A 10,297-nucleotide genomic window follows, 5' to 3' on the forward strand; every position below is an offset into this window, starting at 1 on the left:
GCTAGAGGTGGTAGCAGAATCAGCTGCAACAAGATGGTGGTGAAAAATAGCGAGTACATGGGAAAAAAAGGAAACTGCACATTTCCTCCCAAAATGCAGAGGGTGCCTTGGCCTTAAAGTCACCAGGGGCAGAGAGAACACCTCTCCCTGGCAGTTGATTTTGAGTCAAAGTACAAAACAACTGAAAGACAAGAGGCAACAACCGGCCATTGTTTGAATCTACAGACATTCAAGTGAAGTTTTGTCTCCTCTGTATTTTTACATAATGCTAAGAAAGTCTAGGATTATCAAAGATGGAAACTAAATGGTCTCAGGACAGCCTCCTCACTGTTCTTTACAACACTAGCAGCATCTTGCCCCTCAGTAGGGCTTACCCTGAGAAGCAACCATTTTCCATCCTTGATACTCAGCTCAGTGTAGCCCTGACAAGCTCTGAAGGCAGGAATCGATTTTGTTGGACCTTCTTGAGAACTATTAGCTGAGGAGTATGGGAGCCTCTGTGGACTGTGTGGGGTTCGTGTTAACTTCTACAGTTGCTTATAATGGAGTCAGACTAGTTTTTTCATATCTAAATTTATTTCATTATTTTATATTCTCAAGTGGAGAATGAAGTTTGGGTAAAAGCAAGTCCTGGCTACATGTGGAACTCAGTCATCAGCCTTTCTTCTCTCTGAGGCTCCTTTCTTTCCCACGCATATGGTGAAGATGCATAGGTTAGTTTCAGTCTTTCCCAAGTGGCCTCACAGCTGTGCTCCTGGAGTCTGTGGGTTCTCCCATCCCTCCGGGATCCCACTTTACTGCCAGCTAGGTGCTAACACACCCTTTGATAGGATGGCATTCCCTGTCCCTGGTTCCAATGGGGAGATGGGACTGCATTAGTAATTAAAAACTTAATTTGAATTAAAGTCTCCTTTTTAGTTTAATGTAGTTTGAATTAGGTTTTCTAACATTTGGAACCAAAGAATCTTCACTGAGTTCACTTCACTGCTATATATATTTAGCTTGTTTCTATCAGCCTGACAGGTATCTATTTCTCACATGTGGCACACTCAATGTAATTTATTTCTTTTCACCCCCTAAGTGAGCTCTATGTGGATTTTTCCGTGTTTCCACCTGTTCCGTAGTGGCTACTACTAAAGGGTATGGATAATTAAATGAAATTTCATTGTAGGGAGTGAGATGGATTTTATAGTAATGTGCTAAATATGACTTTACTCAGTGTCCAAGAGAAAAATCATTTAAGAAGTGAAGCCTTCCCAGTAGATCCACTCAATGGCATATTCCAGTTCCTACCCTTTTTCCGAAGTGCTTCATCTCTACAATCTTCCAACACCATGTGAACTCTCTATCCACCTAAAGTGTATCCTGCAGTGCCTCAGCCCCTAGAGACAGCTCCCCAAATAGTTGCTGTTATTAATATTCTACTCTGCAATTAGCTTGATGGCTTTGGAAGCAGACAGTCCAAGTTTCACAAACCTAACTCTATCACTTACTAGTTATATGAATGAGGAGGAAGTTCGCCTTTCTGACCTTTATTTTCCTCATCTGTAAAATGGGGCTCCATTTTTATTGTAAAATACTTGCTCCAGGCCAGTTGTGAAGATTCAATAGGATAATAAAGGAGAAAAAAAGAAATCCCAGAACCTGGTGCAGACTAAATTATAACCCAGGGCCTCACACTGGGGGGGCCCCCTCCACATGGGTCAAAGCCATTATGTATAGTTCTGTATTCATTTGATTGTTGTTAGCCAGTCAGAGTGCACCTTGTCAGTGATGCTGAACATCTTTTTAATAGCATTGGATTTCAACCATGCTGACCTTATGCTAGCCTTCAGTTTCTTCACTCACAGGACCCTTTTAAGGAAAGAACAACTTGGCAGTATCAAATAAGACCAGCTGCCCTAAATTAAGATTTTAAACATTTAGTTTAGTTCTAGTTTGAAAAGGACCAAATGTCTCCCAAAAGCTCTCTGATGTCTGGAGAAGTATTTTTATTTGGAAAGGGCACCATTTTGTTCTCTAAATGCCTTGAGGTTGGCTATTCATAAGGCATTGCATTTTTAAATTAAATAATTAAAATCTAAGCTCTATTCCAATTGCTCCTGATATGGTTTGGCTCTGTGTTCCCACCCAAATCTCATCTTGAACTGTACTCCCATAATTCCCACATGTTGTGGTAGTGACCTGGTGGGAGATACTTTGAATCATGGGGGCGGTTTCCCCCATACTGTTCTTGTGGTAGTGAATAAGTCTCACAGGATCTGATGGTTTTATCAGGGGTTTGTGCTTTTGTATCTTCCTCATTTTTCTCTGGCCGCCACTGTGTAAGAAGTGCTTTTCACCTCCCAGTATGATTCTGAGGTGTCCCCAGCCACGTGGAACTGTAAGTCCAATTAAACCTCTTTTTCTTCCCAGTCTCAGGTATATCTTTATCAGCAGCAAGAAAAGAGACAAATACAGCTCCTTACAATTCCTTTCTAAGATGTGGTTTTCCCTGGGATGTCAAGCTCAGTTCTACTGAGGAAAACACATCTCCTGGGAGAAGAAATGGGTTTTTAGGGATATGCTCTTTCCACTTCTGCTATATTGTCTTTGCTTTTAGGGATAATTAAATTAATAAAAGACATTGCTAGCTGGGTGTGATGGCTCATGCCTATAACCCCAGCACTTTAGAAGGTCAAGGTAGGATTGCTTTGAGTCCAGGAGTTCTAGACCAGTCTGGGCAATATAGTGAGACCCTGTCTCTACAAAAAAAAAAAAAAAAAAAAAAAAAAAAAGCCAGGTGTGATGTTGTGTGCCCATAGTCCCAGCTACTTGAGAGGCTGAGGCAGGAGGATCACTTGAACCTGGGAGGTCTAGGCTGCAGTGAACTATGATTGTACCACTGATACCCCATCCTGAATGACAGAGACCCTATCTCAAAACAAAACAAACAAAAACATATTGCTTTTGATTCTTGGGCGAAGGCCTATAAGTTAGAAACTTCTGTCCATCTAGGTTCATTGGAATTGTCATGCAGAAATGATAGCTTGTAGAGAGGATGAAGAGGAGTGAAGGAGATCGATGAGTTTGGAATCAGCAAATGAGGCTCAAGTGACCTGAAGACCCTTAATGGGAGGGTCCCCATATGAAATCAATGCCAGACACCATGGGCCGATCACCCACTAATGATCAAGCATGTGGGAAGTTCTTACCATTCATGACCTCATGGACCCTGATGCTTTTAGTCCCATTTCACAGATCCATTCCAGGGCTGTCTGACCCGAAAGCCTGGCCCTTTCTATTGTTCTAGCCAACCTTTCTAGGACTGAGATGAGATAACTACAGTGCAGGTCTACTTGGAAAGTCACCACTTCTGCAAAAAAAGATCTCACATCTTCGCATATCACTCTGTTCATCATTCTGATGGCTTTGGTAAACAGGGAGGAAGCTTTGGGTAATGGAATGAGCAAACCCCCAAGGCCCTGGGGGCAAGTCTCAGCTCTGTAATTTACTAGTTGCATGACCTTGTGATGACAATACCTGAATGAACTGAACTGTGTACTCCCAAAATTTGTATTTTGAAGCCCTACCCGCAACGTGATAATATGGCAGGTAATTAGAGTCAAACGAGATATAAAGGTAGATGCTAATATAATGGCATTGGTGTCGTTCTAAGAGGAGAAGATACCAGAGAGCTTGCTCTCTCTGCCCAGAAAGAGGGAAATGCCACGTGGATGCATAAGGAGAAGGTGGCTGTCTACAAGCCAGGAAGAGAGCCCTCACCAGAATTCGAATCTTCCAGCACGTTGATCTGGACTTCCAGGCTCCAGGACTGTGAGAAAATGAATTTCTGTTGTTTAAGCCACCCAGTCTGTGGTATTTTGTAATAGCAGCTCAAGTAGACTCATACAATGGTGAATACCATTCTAAGCACTTTAGAGACATCAACTATCCTAATGTATAACTACGAGGAAGATATTATCACCTATATGTTACAAATGAGAAGCCAAAAGCTTAGAGAGGCCATATGCCTTAGGGGTGAAAAATAGTTTAGGTAATACACAAAAAATACCAGCACCAGCAGAAAGAGATCAGGAGTTGCCCAGTGCCAAGGATGACAAAGATTGAATGCAAAGGGGAACAAGGAAAGTTTTGGGAGTGATGGAAATATTCTGTATCTCCTTTTATGTCTTGGAGGTAGTCACATGGGTGTATATATTTGTCAAAACTTATTGAGCTATAGAGTTAAAATGGGTATATTTTACTGTACATAATTTATGACCCAAAGATGATTGAAAATTTTTTAAAAAGTAGTTGTAGCCAAAAAGAAAGATAGGAACTAGAGTTAGAACATTTGTGTCTGAATTGAATTCCAGCTCCACCACATATTATTTATGTGCTTTTGATCAAGTTATTAATCTCTCTGGGTCTCTCAGCCTTCAGTTTTTCATCTCTTAAATGGTAGTAGTGTTTTCTCAGTATATATTTTAAGACTGTTATGAAAGCATTTCATACTATATTTTATTCATTTGTGCATTCATCCGACAAGCATATAAAGAACACATACTGTGAGTCAGGCACTGTTGTTGGTAGGCAGGACAGATGCACCATTCTGGGAAGTAGAGCAGGAAACCACACAGAAAGGGACAGGAGACCAAGGTAGGGGGATTGCTTGAGTCCAGGAGTTCGAGACCAGCCTGGGCAACAAAGTGAGACCCTGTCTCTATTAAAACACACACACACATACACACACACACACACACACACACACACACACCCTATGTATGTGTATGCATAAAACTGACAGGGACTCTGTGCCCAAGGAGCTAATTTTCTTTTTTCTAAATAAGGGATTTATTAGCTTTTTTTAAAAATAAAAAATAAAAACAACCTTTTATTTTAGGTTCAGGGATACATGTGTAGGTTTGTTATATTGGTAAACTCTGTCACAAGGGTTTGTTGAACATATTATTTCATCACCCAGGTACTAAGCCTTGTACCGAATAGTTATTTTTTCTATTTCTCTCCTTCCTCCCACCTCCACCCTTTGGTAGGCCCCTGTCTCTGTTGTTCACCTCTGTGTATCCATGTGTTTTCATTATTTAGCTTCTACTTATAAGTGAGAACAAGCAGTACTGGGTTTTCTGTTTCTGTGTTAGTTTGCTAAAGTTAATGGCCTCCAGCTGTACCCGTGTTCCTGCAAAGGACATGATATTGTTCCTTTTATGGCTGCATAGTATTCCATGGAGCTAATTTTCTAAAAAAGGAGAGGAAAGACCACAGACGAGTAAAATCACAATTGCAGGTAGAAATATATTCTATGAATGAAATTAAACAAAGCCATGTTATTACCTAGGGAATATATTGGAGAGAATGCACAGGGAAAGGCTTCCTGAACCTTGAGGGGGTGTCTGAACCAAGTTTTAAGGAAGGAGGAGGAGATCATGCAAGGATCTGAAGGAATGGGTCTCCAGGCAGAAGGAATAAGAAGTGCAAAGGGTGGAATGAGCTTGGGCAGTCAAGGAATAGAAAGCCCAGTATGACTGGAGAGGAGTGAGCCAGGCCGAGGGTTAAGGAACAGGAAGAATAGTTCGAAGTGGGTTTGTGGTGAGCATGGATCAAAGGCTATGTTGTGGAAAATTCTTCATGGTGGGGACAACGATGGAAGCCAGCAAACTTGTAGGATGTCATGACACTAGCACAGGCACCAGGGCTTGGGCCGGGCTGGTGGTCTTAGAGAAGGAGCAAAGCACGTGGACTCTGGATACACGCTGGTGATTGGGTCAGCTGGGCATGCTGCTGTATTGAGGGAGGGGAATAAGAAAGAAAAGACTCAATAATGGCTCTGAGTGGTTTTAACTTCTACAACCGGGTAGATGTTGGTGCCCTCTGCCGAGGGAAGGAAGTGTGGAGCAGGAAGCCCGGAGCTCTGGTTTTGACTTGCTAAATTAGACACGCCTGTTAGACAACCACGTGGAGATGGCAGGTCTGCAACTGGATATGAATCTGGAGCTCAGGGGCAAGTTCAAGGCTAGAGATGCAAGGAAATGCCTAGAGCAACGTACAGCATTTTGTTGTTACCTCTCCTTGCATTCACTGCAAGAACCACCACTTCCTCCTGTCACCTTCTAAAGAATATTTTATTCTCCCTAGATGCCTACGGGGTGGGAGCTCAACTGTGGGCGCAGGAAAGTGAGGTGAGCACAGAAGTGGTTCTCATGGTTCTCAGTAGACACGAGACACGATAGCCAGTCACTGCACTCCAATGAGTAGTCTCTTTCCTGAGGGATCATATATATTTGCAGGCTCCTTGTAAGGAGACAAGGTCTAGCTCTGTCACCCAGGCTCGAGTGCAATGGTGCAATCACAACTCACTGCAGGCTTGACCTTCTGGACTCAAGTGATTCCCCTGCCTCAGCCTCCCAAGTAGCTGGGACCAAGTCGCATGGTGCCTGCCACCATGCCTGGCTAATTTTTGTGTTTTTTGAATTAACAGAGTCTTGCTATGTTGTGCAGGCTGGTCCTGACCTCTTGGGCTCAAGCAATCTGCCCACCTTGGCCTCTCAAAGTGCTGGGATTACAGGTATGAGCCACCACTCCTGGCCAGTCCTTCTCATTTTAAAGACTACCTTCTGGCTGGGCACAGTGGCTCGTCTGTAATCCCAGCACTTTGGGAGGCCAAGGCGGGCAGATCACTTGAGGTCAAGAGATTGAGACCATTCTGGCCAACATGTGAAACCCCATCTCTACTAAAAATACAAAAAATTGACTGGGCACAATGGCTCACGCCTGTAATCCCAGCACTTTGGGAGGCTGAGGTGGGCAGATCACAAGGTCAGGAGTTTGAGACCAGCCTGGAGAACATGGTGAAACCCTGTCTCTACTAAAAATACAAAAATTAGCCAAGTGTGGTGGTGGGTGCCTGTAATCCCAGCTACTCAGGAGGCTGAGGCAGGAGAATTGCTTGAAATCAGAAGGCAGAGGTTACAGTGAGCCGAGATGGTGCTACTGCACTTCAGCCTAGGCAACAAAGCAAGACTCCATCTCAAAAAAAAAAAAAAAAAAGAAGAAAAATCAAAAATCAGTCAGGTGTGGTGGTGCATGCCTGTAGTCATAGCTACTCAGGAGGCTGAGGCAGGAGGATCACTTGAACCTGGGAGGCGGAGGTTGCAGTGAGCCGAGATTGCGCCGTCCCACTCCAGCCTGGCAACAGAGTGAGACTCCTTCTCAGAAGGCAAACAAACAAACAAACAAACAAAAAGACTACCTTCTAAGAAGCACCTTCTTGACCATCCTATCTAAAATGGGTCTTCTCCCTTAGCTTCCACTCCCATGGTGGCATTTCCTCACCCAGCACAATGTTGGTTTCATCGAAAGCAGTCATTTGTAATGATAATGACTAGTTCAAGTTCATTGTCTCTCTCCACCTTTGGAGAGAGAGTTTGACTCTATGTTGGAAGGAAATGTGCCTGTTGTGGCAATCCTTGTCAGCCAGAGCTACCATAGTGCCTGCCACACCCTAGGTGCTCAATAAATATCTGTTGAAGAACTTAATGAGTTATATCTGAGATATCATGGTTCAGAGTGCATTAATTGAAGCTCCAAGCATGGGCTGAAGCAGCCTTATTCCAGATCACCAGTCCCTTAGCCCAAGGCCAGAAATGGGTTTCTAAAGATGGCACAGGGAGCAATTATCGGGGCGTGTGGAGACGAACAACATGGCAAATCTCCAAGCCTTGCCAGGCACTGGGCGCCATTTGCATTCATCACTGAGCACCACGGCATATGCAAGCTTGTTAGCAGGATCATGGGCCAGAGATGGATAGATCCACTCCAGCCTCCTGCTAAGCTCCTGAAACCAAAGATTTTTGTAAGTGTTTTGAATTGTTCTCATGAGATGTCATGGCCGGCAAGCTGGAAAACCGTGTGGCTCTTTGCCAGTTGCCTGGTTTTAAATCTAGTCTTCCATGGAAAATGAAATTGAGAAAGAATTTAAGATTTCTAATTGGGATCTGTCCCCTGGAGGGGAGAAGGCTATTTTTATGTTCCAACCCAACACACTGGAGAGATCTGGGAATGCAGCCTGTATCCAACTTCTTTTTTATTTTTTTTTCTTTTTTGAGACAGAGTCTCTGTTGCCCAGGCTGGAGTGCAGTGGCACAATCTCGGCTCACTGCAACCTCCGCCTCCTGGGTTCAAGCGATTCTCATGTCTCAGCCTCCTGAGTAGCTGGGATTGCAGGCGTGCTTTACCACACCCAGCTAGTTTTTGTATTTTTAGTACAGAGGGGTTTCTCCATGTTGGCCAGGCTAGTCTGAAACTCCTGACCTCAAGTGATTCACCAGCTTAGGCCTCCCAAAGTGCTGGGATTACAGGCATGACCACTGTGAGAGAGACTGGAATGAGAAGCTAAGCACTAGCTGTCCTCCAAAGAGGAAGCCAGAAACATCACCCAGGTCTCAGCTTCTCAGCAAGGTTTATCGTCCAAATCTGTTCAGAGATAGGAAGAGAGGATTCAGTAGGTCCAGATAAGGAAGTAGGGCTGGGCATGGTGGCTCACACCTGTAATCCCAGCACTTGGGAGGCCAAGGCAGGGGGGCCACTTGAACCCAGGAGTTCAAAATCAGCCGGGGCAACAAAGTGAGACCCCATCTGTACAAAAAAGTAAAAAAATTAGCTGGGCCTGGTGGTCCATTGCTGTGGTCCCAGTCACTCATGTGGAAGATGTGGGAGAATCACTTGAACTCGGGAGGTCGAGGCTGCAGTGAGCTGAGATCGTGCCACTGCACTCCAGCCTGCACAACAGAGTGAGATCCTGTCGAAGGGAGGGGTGGCGAGGGGAGGATTCAGACATTTGTTATCTTGAAATAAGAGCCTCTTTCTGTGCTGAAGAGTACTAATTTATGCATGTGAATTACCCAGTAGGAAGGCATGAAGGCAAAGGAAAAACCTACACGATTTCCATTACTGGAGAAGAGGGCAGAGTTCATGAGTTAAGAGAAATCGTGATGAATGCAGGGAGATGCTAGAATTTTTGTCTCTTCTGAAATATTGTATATGCCTCTTAGTGAGGGAAACACCTGTCTCTCCCTCACTAAATAGTGTGATAACATGCTAGAAGGATCTGCTTGTATCAATCACAGTATTTTGGGAGAAAAGGGAGGGGTTAAATGTTTGCAACCCAAGGAAACAGAAAACAGGAACTAGTGGCTCCCCAAGCCCAAAACCTCAATGGCATTTGATTATTTAAGAGCTGGAAAACGATGTGTATGACACATCACTCAGGCTTGTTGGCATTTGCTATCTGACACCAAAACGGTCAGGATGAGTTGAGGATCGGTCCCTTCCTCAGAGATGTAGAACAGTTCTTTGTGAAATGCTGTCTGGTTACTTTATGGGTGCCCTGATTTGTGGCTGATAATGTTCCCTTTTCCCACCACCATCCAATCCTTGAAAGTCCCACTATAAAAGGAAAACGAAAAAGAGACCAATGGCATGGGTTGAAAAACTGCAGCCACAACCGACAGGATTTTAAAAGCAGAAACAGGTTCTGTGCGATGTGAGTGAGCACGGCAGGAGAATCCTACCGTTCTTTCATAGGCCTCCTGAGCCGGAAGCTTTCCCACTCTTCATGTTCCCCACCCCAATCTGGGTCCCTGCTCCGTGCCAGGGGGGCCATCGGCCACAGTGTGGAGGTGAAGAAGGACTGCGGGAGCCCAGGCCCTGGCTTGCTGGGGTTCAGGGTGGGATGGAAATTCTACAGTGATGCCAGGACAAATATTCTACTCATCATCACTGATGCTCATGGTCAAAACAAGAAAAAGTTGTGGAAACAAAAATCATTTCTCTCAACATGATGTGTTGCTTTCCTCTCTGAAGTCCCCCCGGTGAATAGTTCTTGGCATCAGGCAGGCTGGGTGGATCTGAAAGGTCTGTGCCTCTGGGACACAGACAGGGCTACCTGGATGGACGCCGGGGAGGCCAGGCCAGCCCCTCCTTCCAGCTGATGCGTAGAAAAACTTTCCACGTGGCCTCGGGTTGGGTAACCCAGAGATCTGCGGCAGCCTGCCTCTTCCAAACTAAACACTCTGGTCTGCGTTGTTAACTCCAACTAAAGTAATGACCTTGGGGAACCCAAAGCAAAATCAAACTTATAAAGAAAACTGGTTTTAAACACAGGCCACAAACAACAGTGGGGCATTTAGGCAAAGCTATCCCTTGGAAGAGATCCACGCACTTGAGCAAGTATGAAAAAATCAGTGCCCTCCACCTATTTTCAGGGGCCATATTGGAAAGCAAGATAGATGTGAAGATG

Source organism: Rhinopithecus bieti, unplaced genomic scaffold, assembly GCF_001698545.2.
Source record: "Rhinopithecus bieti isolate Rb0 unplaced genomic scaffold, ASM169854v2 scaffold_13900, whole genome shotgun sequence".
Taxonomy (NCBI): Eukaryota; Metazoa; Chordata; class Mammalia; order Primates; family Cercopithecidae; genus Rhinopithecus; species Rhinopithecus bieti.